This window comes from Schistocerca nitens, chromosome 5 (genome assembly GCF_023898315.1).
Source record: "Schistocerca nitens isolate TAMUIC-IGC-003100 chromosome 5, iqSchNite1.1, whole genome shotgun sequence".
Classification (NCBI taxonomy): Eukaryota; Metazoa; Arthropoda; class Insecta; order Orthoptera; family Acrididae; genus Schistocerca; species Schistocerca nitens.
In genome coordinates, this window is record NC_064618.1 from 428,916,307 (window position 1) to 428,931,247 (window position 14,941).

Genomic DNA, 14,941 nt, shown 5'->3' on the forward strand with positions numbered 1-14,941 from the left:
GAGTTTCAGGGAGAGCATAAGGGAACAATTGACAAGAATGGGGGAAAGAAATACAGTAGAAGAAGAATGGGTAGCTCTGAGGGATGAAGCAGTGAAGACAGCAGACGATCAAGTAGGTAAAAAAACGAGGGCTAATAGAAATCCTTGGGTAACAGAAGAAATATTGAATTTAATTGATTAAATGAGAAAATATAAAAATGCAGTAAATGAAGCAGGCAAAAAGGAATACAAACGTCTCAAAAATGAGATCGACAGCTAGTGCAAAATGGCTAAGCAGGTATGGCTAGAGGACAAATGTAAGGACGGAGAGGCTTATCTCACTAGGGGTAAAATAGATATAGCCTACAGAAAAATTAAACAGACCTTTGGAGGGAAAAGAACCACTTGTATGAATATCAAGAGCTCAGATGGGAACCCAGTTGTAAGCAAAGAAGGTAAGGCAGAAAGGGGGAAGGAGTATATAGAGCGTTTATACAAGGACGATGTACTTGAGGACAACATTGTGGAAATGGAAGAGGATGTAGATGAAGACGAAATGGGAGATAAGATACTGCGTGAAGAGTTTGACAGAGCACTGAAAGACCTGATTCGAAACAAGGCCCCTGGGCGTAGACAACATTCCATTAGAACTACTGACGTCCTTTTGAGAGCCAGTCATGACAAAACTCTACCATCTGGTGAGCAAGATGTATGAGACATTCGAAATACCCTCAGACTTCGAGAAGAATATAATGATTCCAATCCCTAAGAAAGCAGGTTTTGACAGATGTGAAAATTACCGAACTATCAGTTTAATAAGTCACAGCTGCAAAATACTAACGCGAATTCTTTACAGACGAATGGAAAAACTGATAGAAGCGGACCTCGGGGAAGATCAGTTTGGATTCCGTAGAAATGTTGGAACACGTGAGGCAATAGTAACCTTACAACTTATCGTAGAAGAAATATTAAGAAAAGGCAAACCTACGTTTGTAGCATTTGTAGACGTAGAGAAAGCTTTTGACAATGTTAACTGGAATACTCTCTTTCAAATTCTGAAGGTGGCAGGGGTAAAATACAGGGAGCGAAAGGCTATTTACAATTTGTACAGAAACCAGATGGCAGTTATAAGAGTCGAGGGGCATGAAAGGGAAGCAGTGGTTGGGAAGGGAGTGACAGAGGTTTTAGCCTCTCCCCGATGTTATTCAATGTGTATATTGAGCAAGCAGTAAAGGAAACAAAAGAAAAATTCGGAGTAGGTACTAAAATTCATGGAGAAGAAATAAAAACTTTGAGGTTCGCCGATGACATTGTAATTCTGTCAGAGACAGCAAAGGACTTGGAAGAGCAGTTGAACGGAATGGACAGTGTCTTGAAAGGAGGATATAAGATGAACATCAGCGAAAGCAAAACGACGATAATGGAATGTAGTCAAATGAAATCGGGTGATGCTGAGGGAATTAGATTAGGAAATGAGACATTTAAAGTAGTAAAGGAGTTTTGCTATTTAGGGAGTAAAATAACTGATGATGGTCGAAGTAGAGAGCGAATAAAATGTAGACTGGCAATGGCAAGGAAAGCGTTTCTGAAGAAGAGAAATTTGTTAACATCGAGTATAGATTTAAGTGTCAGGATGTCGTTTCTGAATATTTGCATGGAGTGTAGCCATGTATGGAAGTAAAACATGGACGATAAATAGTTTGGACAAGAAGAGAATAGAAGCTTTCGAAGTGTGGTGCTACTGAAGAATGCTGAAGGTTAGATGGGTAGATCACACAACTAATGAGGAGGTATTGAATAGAATTGGGGAGAAAATGAGTTTGTGGCATAACTTGGCAAAAAGAAGGGACCGGTTGGTAGGACATGTTTTGAGGCATAAAGGGATCACCAATTTAGTATTGGAGGGCAGCGTGGAGGGTAAAAATCGTAGAGGGAGACCAAGAGATGAATACACTAGGCAGATTCAGAAGGATGTAGGTTGCAGTAAGTACTGGGAGATGAATAAGTTTGTGCAGGATAGAGTAGCATGGAGAGCTGCATCAAACCAGTCTCAGGACTGAAGACCACAACAACAACAACATGGTGGCTGGCATGTGACACATTTCCGTTTTGTCCTCAGACTGTAGTAAATTGTGCCAGTTCCTCATGCTGGCTGTAATCTCTCCAGTCTCTTAGCGTTGCTCTCAAGTGACTGCAGGTGTTTGTGACAGAGCGGCAACATTCCTGTTATCTGTCTGGCTTCAAACAGAGCAACTCCCCCTGCGAAGTAAGCACATCAATTAAGCCATCCTCGTTTCTCTGCTTACCTTTTGGTTTGACTCCTACGTCCCTCTCGTGTAATCACCGTCCATGCGTGAAGTCATTCACTGCTCCTAGATATGACCGAAACGTGGCACTTAAGGAAAGGCAGATCTCGGTATGGACGGGGCCTTACTCAGTTACCGTTGGTTGCTCAGTTTCTTTTTTAATTCACGTAGGATTACACTTTATTTGAAGCCAGTTGCATATAAGGCTGACAATAAGGAACAATTATCAAATTTGACTGTTAAGACAATATGTAATTAAAAATACTTTAGACAAATTGCATTCACAGCTGAAGGCTTTATTGACCAGAAATTCAAATTATTTCTCGGCTGAAGACCCCAATAGTAATAAATCAAAAAAATATTTTACAGCTGAAGGCCAAGATAGCAAATTCTAACTAAAATATTATAAAAAAGGCAATCATATTAAGAGACAATATCTAATTAAAAATCAACCAACAAAGCATTCATGCAGACAAGGAATTTAAATTATTTGCCGGCTGAAGGCCCCAATAGTAACCACTCAAAACAATTTGACAGCTAAAGGACTAGATAGCAAATTCCTTTTTTTATTGCTCATCAGTCTACTGACTGGTTTGATGCGGCCCACCACGAATTCCTTTCCTGTGCTAACCTCTTCATCTCAGAATAGCACTTGCAACCTACGTCCTAAATTATTTGCTTGACGTATTCCAATCTCTGTCTTCCTCTACAGTTTTTGCCCTCTACAGCTCCCTCTAGCACCATGGAAGACATTCCCTCATGTCTTAGCAGATGTCCTATCATCCTGTCCCTTCTCCTTATCCGTGTTTTCCACATATTCCTTTCCTCTCCGATTCTGCGTAGAACCTCCTCATTCCTTACCTTATCAGTCCACCTAATTTTCAACATTCGTCTATAGCACCACATCTCAAATGCTTCGATTCTCTTCTGTTCCGGTTTTCCCACAGGCCATGTTTCACTACCATACAATGCTGTAATCCAGACGTCATCCTCAGAAATTTCTTCCTCAAATTAAGGCGGGTATTTCATATTAGTAGACTTCTCTTGGCCAGAAATGCCTTTTTTGCTGTAGCGAGTCTGCTTTTCATGTCCTGCTTGCTCCGTCCGTCGTTGGTTATTTTACTGCCTAGGTAGCCGAATTCCTTAACTTCATTGACTTCGTAACCATCAAGCCTGATGTTAAGTTTCTCGCTGTTCTCATTTCTACTACTTCTCATTACCTTCGTCTTTCTCCGATTTACTCTCAAACCATACTGTATACTCATTCGACTGTTCATTCCGGTCAGCAGATCATTTAATTCTTCTTCACTTTCACTCAAGATAGCAATGTCATCAGTGAATCGTATCATTGATATCCTTTCACCTTGTATTTTAATTCCACTCCTGAACCTTTCTTTTATTTCCATATTTGCTTCCTCGATGTACAAATTGAAGAGTAGGGTTGAAAGGCTACAGCCTTGTCTTACACCCTTCTTAATACGAGCTCTTCGTTCTTGATCGTCCACTCTTATTATTCCCTCTTGGTTGTTGTACATATTGTAAAAGACCCATGTCTCCCTATAGCTTACCCCTACATTTTTCAGAATCTCGAACAGCTTGCACCATTTTATATTGTCGAACGCTTTTTCCAGGTCGACAAATGCTATGAAAGTGTCATGATTTTTCTTTAGCCATGCTTCCATTATTAGCCGTTACGTCAGAATTGCATCTCTCGTCCCTTTGCTTTTCCTAAAGCCAAACTGATCGTCACCTAGCGCATTCTCAATAGTCTTTTGCATTCTTCTGTATATTATTCTTGTAAGCAGCTTCGATGCATGAGCTGTTAAGCTGATTGTGCGATAATTCTCGCACTTGTCAGCTCTTGCCGTCTTCGGAATTGTGTGGATGATGCTTTTCCGAAAGTCAGATGGTATGTCGCCAGACTCATATTTTCTACACACCAAAGTGAATAGTCGTTTTGTTGCCACTTCCCCCAATGATTTTAGAAATTATGATGGAATGTTATCTATCCCTTCTGCCTTATTTGACCGTAAGTCCTCCAAAGCTCTTTTAATTTCCGATTCTAATACTGGATCCCCTATCTCTTCTAAATCGACTCCTGTGTCTTCTTCTATCACATCAGACAAATCTTTACCCTGATAGAGGCTTTCAATGTATTCTTTCCACCTATCTGCTCTCTCCTCTGCATTTAACAGTGGAATTCCCGTTGCACTCTTAATGTTACCACCGTTGTTTTTAATGTCACCAAAGGTTGATTTGACTTTCCTGTATGCTGAGTCTGTCCTTCCGACAATCATATCTTTTTCGATGTCTTCACATTTTTCCTGCAGCCATTTCGTCTTAGCTTCCCTGCACTTCCTATTTATTTCATTCCTCAGCGACTTGTATTTCTGTATTCCTGATTTTCCCGGAACATGTTTGTACTTCCTCCTTTCATCAATCAACTGAAGTATTTCTTCTGTTACCCATGGTTTCTTCGCAGCTACCTTCTTTGTACCTATGTTTTCCTTCCCAACTTCTGTGATGGCCCTTTTTGGAGATGTCCATTCCTCTTCAACTGTACTGCCTACTGCCGTATTCCTTATTGCTCTATCTATAGCGTTAGAGAACTTCAAACGTATCTCGTCATTCCTTAGTACTTCCGTATCCCACTTCTTTGCGTATTGATTCTTCCTGACTAATGTCTTGAACTTCAGCCTACTCTTCATCACTACTATATTGTTATCTGAGTCTATATCTGCTCCTCGGTACGCCTTACAATCCAGTATCTGATTTCGGAATCTCTGTCTGACCATGATGTAATCTAACTGAAATCTTCCCGTATCTCCCGGCCTTTTCCAAGTATACCTCCTCCTCTTGTGATTCTTGAAAAGGGTATTCGCTATTACTAGCTGAAACTTGTTACAGAACTCAATTAGTCTTTCTCCTCTTTCATTCCTCTTCCCAAGCCCATATTATCCTGTAACCTTTTCTTTTACTCCTTCCCCTACAACTGCATTCCAGTCGCCCATGACTATTAGATTTTCGTCCCCCTTTAGATACTGCACTACCCTTTCAATATCCTCATACACTTTCTCTATCTTTTCATCTTCAGCTTGCGACGTCAGCATGTATACCTGAAGTATCGTTGTCGGTGTTGGTCTGCTGTCGATTCTGATAAGAACAACCCTGTCACTGAACTGTTCACAGTAACACACCTTCTGCCCTACCTTCCTATTCATAACGAATCCTACACCTGTTATACCATTTTCTGCTGCTGTTGATATTACCCGATACTCATCTGACCAGAAATCCTAGTCTTCCTTCCACTTCACTTCACTGACCCCTACTATATCTACATTGTGCCTTTGCATTTCCCTTTTCAGATTTTCTAGTTTCCCTACCACGATCAAGCTTCTGACATTCCACGCCCCGACTCGTAAAACGTTATCCTTTCGTTGATTATTCAATCGTTTTCTCATGGTAACCTCCCCCTTCGGGGAGGACAATCATATTAAGAGAGAATATTTAAATATTCCCAAGATAGAATTGCATTCATGGCTGAAGGCCGTACTGACAAGAAATTCTAATTATTTGCCGGCTGAAAGCCCCAATAGTAATTACTCAAAAAGCAATTTGATTCCTGAAGAGCTAGATAGAAAATTCTTACTAAAATATTAAGGAAAGACAATATCTAATCAAGAAGTCTTAAGACAAATTGCATCATCACAATGTGACCAATCTGAGAGAAGTGGGCCTCAGACAGCGCTCCAAGAATCGACCTGGGAAAGTCTCTTAACTACGTAAACGATGAGGCAGGCAACCAAGAGTTGTATTCACTAACCGGATGGCAACTCAAACTAGTGACAGTTTAAACGCCGGCCAACACACTTGAAACAACTACCTAACATCTTACAACCAACACAATGATGGAATAACCCAGGAAAGATGGAACCGCCGGACAGCACTGCATCTTCTGAATCCTGTGTTTAGAACATCCAGAATCAGAAAGACCAGCTACAACCAAAGTAGTCCAAAAGAAACAAATATCTGAACCACAATCAAGGAGGTTGTCGAACTACACGCCTTACCGGACGGCAGTGGCAAGGCGAGGAAAGGTGCATTGCTACAAAAATATGCTAACCTCCAGGGCAGGTAACTGGGGCGTTAGCGGGCACTACGCTTAAAAATACCGCTGGCAGAACTTCATCTATAAACACAAGGAATTCGATGATTAATAATAAAAGGTGGAGGACAGCTAATTAATTTCGCCAACTCCAAACACCCCACTTGCTGCTCTTCGTCTCAGCGACCCTGCGAGCAACAATGTGCAAACAAATGGCGTGATCTCAAAATAGCGGTGGTTTCACTACTGGGTTAATGTTCACTCAGCTCATACATCCTGGGTCCGGTGGAGAATGAGGTTGTCGCCCTCGTAACTTCACCCCCTCGATGCAGAGTGCCTGCATGCCACCAGCAGTCCCAGCATGTCCTTGCACTGTCGGACGTCACTGCTGCTCTGTCCCAACCAAACTACGCGACACACTCTGATCCCGAAAACACTTGACGCCCTTCCAATAATAGTACTGTGTACTAGATATCGATAACTGCTGCTGCTGCTGCCACTGGAGGACAGACAACGCTAACAAAGGTAGTGGCGCCAGTAAAGACGAGAAGAAAACGAGACGCCTCTCTCCCTATTACACGATGCCAACCTACCAATGGCACCAACCCGAGCCGCTACATAGCTCATGACTCTTAACTTTTTGAGTAGAATCTGAGACAAGCGTTTTGTACTGCAGGGTGAGAATCGTGGTGATGCGGCCCTTCGATTCTCACTTGGCACATCGCACACATTTGCCTAAAAAAAAAATCCAAATTAAGACAAGTGTTTTGTACTGAAGGGTGAGCGACATGGTGATGTGGCCTGTCGTTTCTCACACACACTTATCTTTTAAAAAATGCCAAACCCATAGTTTGAGTTCACATCCATTTCAAAGTTTTTTAGAAGACATCATATTTTACTGTAGAAATTATTTACTTACATTCTTGAAATTTCGGCCTTACGGCCATTATCAAGTGGTATACTACGAAAGATAGTTTTTTTTTTTTTTTTTTTTTTAAAGTTTGACATGTGCTGAGGTACAGTCCAGACTTTAAGGCAATAAGGCGAACTTAAATGATTTTTACATGAGGTTTGTCCAAAAAATTCTTCAGTTTCCAATAAAAAACAAGTTTACATCATTCGAAAACTAAGTGCTTTGTGGGGAAGTGTCAGTTGTGACCAAGCAAGTTGAATACAGTCATCCACTGACACAAGTAATTATTCTTCTGTATATCGCAACAAGATACACAACACACAAGGATCAACAACGTGGAAACTGCACACCAAGAACATACATAATGTCCAAATAAATCTCCAGATCACAAAGGAAAATACCATAAACATACGCTAAAGAAAAATAATCAAGAATTATGCTAAATAATAATAAACATACGACAACAATATTCTAACAAAGGGAGGTGTAAAAACAATACAAAGTGTTGGCTAATCCAAAGAATTCTTTTTTATACCATACATTTTTAGAGTAACACAGGACAGGTCGGATTGAAGGATAGGTAAAAGCATGATATTATTAACAACAGTAAACGACATTACTCCCCAGTAAACTCTGTTCCCACAATAGCAACAAACACTAAATAAAATGGGCGCCTTCAATTCTGCCACACCACCTGCTACCACAAGATATAAGGGGTACATCAGTCACCTTTGGAAGCGTTCTTAACGTCCGTCAATATTATTGTGTGAGCCGCACGAATGAACTCATTGAATGGAGGGTCGAATGGAAAAATGGAAATGAGCGTTTGGCATCGCTGAGCGGGAGGCCCCATCCGGGGAAGTTTGGCCGCCAAGTGCAAGTCTTATTTCAGCCGACGCCACATTGGGCGACTTCCGCATTGGGGATTAATATGAAATGGTAAGGAGGACAACATAACACCCAGTCCCTGAGCGGAGAAAATCTCCAACCCGGCCGGGAATCGAACCCGGTCCCGTTGTATGGGAAGCGAGCACGTCACCACCCACATAAGCAGGGGGACTGGAAGGTCAGTAATATATACATTAACCGATCTCCTCACCAGGCCATGAAGGCCAAAGGAATGTCTACCGGCTGCTGCGTCGTCCTCTGCCTTGCGGCGTCATGCGCAAGCGATACGGAGGGGCATGTGGTCAACACACTGCCGGCCGTTTCGCTTAATTTCCAGCCCATACAGCCGCTTCTGCTCGGTCGAGCAGCTCCTCCAGTGACATTACAAAGCTGAGTGCAGCCCGTATACCAGTAATCCCACCAAGTAAAAATCCTTGGTAGTACCGGGAATCGAACCCGGATCTTCTGCATAGCAGCAATCTATGCTCACCACTCAGCTGCAGGGCATATGTAAGTCAGACATCTGAAATCTCGATTTTTCATCATTATTACCGCTCATCACATCTTTCATGTGACGAGCAGTGTCAACAGACACTGTTGGTTTGTTTCCGAATACAAACAAAATTATTTTGGATTTTTCGTTTTCATTCGATAGGTCGCTTCCAAATTCGTCCGATATTTATTTCATCCATAGTTGTTAACAGAGAGCGTAAAATACGAATGATAAATATGACTCCAACAGCGACTCAGTGACGCTGCATGCTTGGTGTAGCAATCAACACGGGCCAGAGCAGTACCGTCGCTGCTGTAGTACTCGTTATATTCGGGCATGGATGTGTGTGATGTCCTTAGGTTAGTTAGGTTTAAGTAGTTCTAAGTTCTAGGGGACTGATGGCCACAGATATTAAGTCCCATAGTGCTCAGAACCATTTGAACCATTTTTTTAGTACTCGTTATTTTTCGAGTTTTACTGTCGCAGTTAATAAATATCGGTAAAATACACATCTTACTATTAAAATCTGGAACATATCTAACGCACTTAGTCAAAGGAAATTTCTTCTCCACTATACGCATGGTGGTCGTCGTATTGCTCTTGTTTTGCAACATTAAGCTGGTAAGATCATGTCGCATCTGTGATTCTCGTCTTCCGCGCTACCTTCATCAAATTTTTCACACATATGAAAATACAAGAAAATATCGGCATATCATATTGAAACTAAGCATACAAAATGTATATGTTAGGAGAGATGTTGCGCTGACGGTTTTGCTGAGAAATAATAGCAAATGGGTGGTGACGTGCTCGCTTCCCATACAGCGGGCCCGGGTTCGATTCCCGGCCGGGTTGGAGATTTTCTCCGCTCGGGGACTGGGTGTCATGTTGTCCTCCTTACCATATATTGCTGAGAAATATAGAGATAAGATATTACCCAATCAGGTTCGTAGCGCGCGCAAATTCAAGTACTTGTACGCGCAGAAATGTTGTAATGCACAGTCGTATAAGGGCCCTTGGGTTATCATTTGTTCAAATGCGCATTACCAGTTACGGTGGCCTATTTGTAAAGTGATGAATTTAGCTGAGCAAAAGCTACGATGGGTCAGTTCGAGCATACAAAACGAAGACCACGTTTTGCGTCACTGCTTCTGGGAGACTGCTTGAATGTTTGCGAGCGAGACCTGGTGGCTAACTTCAGTGTTAAGCAGCTCAGAAACGGTACAACGTAACGAATTTTTTTCTTAACACTTCAACTTCCCCAGCAACAGCCTTACAAGAGTTTTCAGCCTGCTTGTGACAGTCTGCCGCTGACCAATGGTCTGAGTGACTGGATCAATAATGAACTTCCACGGCCCTCAGGGGACGTCTGCCATGAACAATTACAACGAACTATACCGAACAAAATGAGATTTAAAAAAATAAAAAAAATAAAAAATAAAAGTAAAAAAATGGGTAGCGTCTTTGATTCATAATCAAAACGTTTTCGGTCCCGGGTTCGATCCCCGCCACTGCCTAAATTTTGGTAAATAATCAGCATTGGCGGCCGAACACTTCCGGCATAAGAAGTCAGCCTCATTCTGCCAACGGCCTTGTCAAAGAGGGCGGAGGAGCGGATAGAGGTTCAGGGCACTCTCTTGTCCTAGGGGTGGGAAATTGCCCCTAAAGGCGGAAGAATCAGCAATGATCAACGACATGAGGATGCAGAAGGCAATGGAAACCACTGCATTAAAGACACGTAACGTGTATCCACAGGACATGTGGCCTGTAATTGAAGAAGTGTCATGATGATCTCTCCATTGGCAAAAGATTCCGGAATAGTCCCCCATTCGGATCTCCGGGAGGGGACTGCTAAGGGGGAGGCTACCATGAGATAAAGACGGAATAGTCAACGATAGGATTACGTTCTACGAGTCGGGGCGTGAGATGTCAGAAGCTTGAACGTGGCAGGGAAACTAGAAAATCTGAAAAGGGAAATGGAAAGGCTCAATCTAGATATAGTAGGGGTCAGTGAAGTGAAGTGGAAGGAAGACAAGGATTTCTGGTCAGATGAGTATCGGGTAATATCAACAGCAGCAGAAAATGGTATAACAGGTGTAGGATTCGTTATGAATAGGAATGTAGGGCAGAGGATGTGTTACTGTGAACAGTTCAGTGACCGGGTTGTTCTAATCAGAATCGACAGGAGACAAACAGCGACAAAGATAGTTCAGGTATTCATGCCGACGTCGCAAGCTGAAGATGAACAGACAGAGAAAGTATATGAGGATATTGAAAGGGTAGTGCAGTATCTAAAGGGGGACGAAAATCCAATAGTCATGGGCGACTGGAATGCAGTTGTAGGGGAAGGAGTAGAAGAAAAGGTTACAGGAGAATATGGGCTTGGGACGAGGAATGAAAGAGGAGAAAGACTAATTGAGTTCTGTAACAAGCTTCAGCTAGTAATAGCGAATACCCTGTTCAAGAATCACAAGTGGAGGAGGTATACTTGGAAAAGGCCGGGAGATAGGGGAAGATTTCAGTTAGATTACATCATGGTCAGACAGAGATTCCGAAATCAGATACTGGATTGTAAGGCGTACCCAGGAGCAGATATAGACTCAGATCACAATATAGTAGTGATGAAGGGTAGGCTGAAGTTCAAGACATTACTCAGGAAGAATCAATACGCAAAGAAGTGGGATACGGAAGTACTAAGGAATGACGAGATACGTTTGAAGTTCTCTAACGCTATAGATAGAGCAATAAAGAATACCGCCGTAGGCAGTACAGTTGAAGAGGAATGGACATCTCCAAAAAGGGCCATCACAGAAGTTGGGAAGGAAAACATAGGTACAAAGAAGGTAGCTGCGAAGAAACCATGGGTAACAGAAGAAATACTTGAGTTGATTGTTGAAAGGAGGAAGTACAAAGATGTTCCGGGAAAATCAGGAATACAGAAATACAAGTCGCTGAGGAATGAAATAAATGGGAAGTGCAGGGAAGCTAAGACGAAATGGCTGCAGGAAAAATGTGAAGACATCGAAAAAGATATGATTGTCGGAAGGACAGACCCAGCATACAGGAAAGTCAAAACATCCTTTGGTGACATTAAAAGCAACGGTGGTAACATTAAGACTATTCCCGTTGGTGTGTAGAATATATGAGTCTGGCGATATAGCATCTGACTTTCGGAAAAGCATCATCCACACAATTCCGAAGACGGCAAGAGCTGACAAGTGCGAGAATTATCGCACAATCAGCTTAACAGCTCATGCATCGAAGCTGCTTACAAGAACAATATACAGAAGAATGGAAAAGGAAATTGAGAATGCGCTAGGTGACGATCAGTTTGGCTTTAGCAAAAGTAAAGGGACGAGAGAGGCAATTCTGACGTTAAAGCTAATAATGGTGTAAGTAGGCTGTTTAGGTGTTTTTATTGGTAACGCCACCTCTGTATGAAAATCACTGGCTGTGCTGTGTGCAGTCTGTGGCTGCTTTGCATTGTTGTAATACTCACCATTGTAGTGTTAGGCAGCTGGCTGCGAACAGCGCGTAGCGTTGCGCAGTTGGAGGTGAGCCGCCAGCAGTGGTGGATGTGGGGAGAGAGATGGCGGAGTTTTGAAATTTGTCATGAACTGCTATATTTATATATGATGATATCAAGGTAAATACATTGTTTGTTCTCTATTAATATCTTTCATTTGCTAACTATCCCTATCAGTAGTTAGTGCCTTCCATAGTTTGAATCTTTTATTTAGCTGGCAGTAGTGGCGCTTTCTGTATTGCAGTAGTGGGAGAAACGAAGATTATTGTGAGGTAAGTGATTTAGTGATTTGTGAAAGGTATAGTTTAATGTTAGTCAGGGCCATTCTTTTGTAGGGATTTTGTAAAAGTCAGATTGCGTTGCGCTAAAAAATATTGTGTGTCAGTTTAAGCACAGTCGTGTATAAATGGTTCAAAGGGGACGTTTCACATGGCGACCCTGCCAGGATACCTCACTGGAATCTTCTGACATTTTTTCTTGTAGTTTGTGTAATTAGTGTAGCTTTTGTTTATTGCTAGCGCATAATTGTAGAGAAAATCTCCTTTGTAGTTGCAGTCTTTCATTGTTGTACAGTAAAACAGTTGTGGTATGCATGTAGATTTGCACCAAGTATTTCGCAGCTGCAATTAACTAGATATTATTTTCAGTGCTATGTTAATGTGTTCCCCTATTTTTGCTCTTCAAATTGTGTTTTTCTGTGTTGTCGTGTGAAATACTGTGACAACAATGGCGTGTGAAAAACGTAATACTAGGCTCCAAAGTAAACTGAGAAATGACAGTGAAAATGAAAGCAGTGTGTTAGCGCCACCGAGTAATGAATTAACTGATGTTCAAATTAGTAATTTGGTAATTGTGCATAGGGAAATGGAGCGTGCGGCAAACAATGGCGTGGACAGGGAAACAATTAGTGAAGAGGGAAGCATTATCGATCGATCGGTTGGCAACAGCTCGCCTCAGAAATCGGGAATGACAGAACACAATATTGCAAATACTGTAGACTTAGGTTTTGGGTCCTCACCGTTTTCTCAAATGAGTCAAGACACATTTTCTGCTTGTCAAAATGTGAATGTTGCCAGTGAAAATGCACTGCCAAAAAGCATAGAGAAACAGATTCCAGACACTAATACATTATTATTGCAATTAATGCAACAAATGGAACAAAATCAGAGACAAACACAGCAAAAGCTTGAAAAATTAGACACAATGGAACAAAATCGGAGACAAACACAGCAAAAGCTTGAAAAATTAGACACAATGGAACAAAATCAGAGACAAACACAGCAAAAGCTTCAAAAATTAGACACATTGGAACAAAAGCTTCAAAAGTTAGACTCAGTGGAAAATAAGCTTGAACAAACACGTGAAGATTTAACTACCGAGTTACATAACATTGAATCGAAATGTGAAAAAGTCTGTAATGATGTAAAAACACAAATTTGTGAGCATTTTCGACCTATTTGTTCGCGGCATGAAAATGCATTACAGAATCACGAAGCAGCCATAAAAGAACTGCAAATTATTGTTCATGAAGATCATGAGACCTTGCAAGCTAAAATTGACTCAGTTGCATCTACCGATTCGGTTACGCAACTTGCAAAAACCCAGGAAAACTTAAAGGACACAGTAGAAAGACACATGGAGGAAATTAGTACATGATCAGATAAAGTAGTTGAACTTTCGGATCAGCTAAATAATTTATCTACGAAGGTAGATGATAATCTGAATGACACAAAACCGGTAGTCCTTAATGACACAGAAGAGAGCGATCAAATTAGGAAACTGAAACAAAATCTGAATCAAATTAATACGCAACACCAAGTAGAAATCCGGGAAGTACAAGATCAGCTGACACAGCTAATACAAGAATTACGTATTTCAGAGGACACTCGCGCTCCAACACGGGAAGAGGGACATAGAAATACGGAACAACCACAAAATAATAACACAGGACACTTCGGAAATTATGAAAGAAATTGGCAAGGCGCATTGGATTTTGAGATGGAACCGCCGACACGACGTAACAATGACCGATATGCGACTCGCCGACACGATGATTTTGACTATAAGCTGTTCATTACTACACGTAAATTCAAAACGTTTAAGAATTCTGCCAACGACATTCATCCACAAGCGTGGCTTCATCAATTCTCTCATTGTTTTCCTCCCAAATGGTCGTTAAACACAGATTAGAATTTATGTGTGGCTATTTAGAGAATGAACCAGCTGTAAGAATGCGGTCGGTCATTCACGATTGCCACAATGAAGGAGAGTTTTACCAAGCCTTCCTCTCAGCATATTGGTCTCAAGCTACACAAGACCGAGTAAAACATAGCATCATAATGATGAATCATTTCGAACAATCTGAATTTTCCAGTATTATGAAATATTTTGAAGACATGTTGCACAAGAATCAGTACCTGTCAAACCCATACAGCCCCTCAGAACTCATCCGTATTTGCTTAATAAAATTGCCTGAACATTTACGACATATTATTTTGGCAGGACGTTGCAAAGACAACATTGAAGCTTTTCAGGGACTCTTACAAGAACTGGAAATTGACACTGACATTCGCGGAACGCGAGAACAGGAGCACAACAATTACAGGTCACATACGTCACAGTTTCGTGACGACAGAAACAATAACTGGACACGACAAGGCTATTCTTACAACACAAATCGTGTCCAAAAGAGACACACCCATATGACAACCACTGGCAGAGTAATAATAATTAC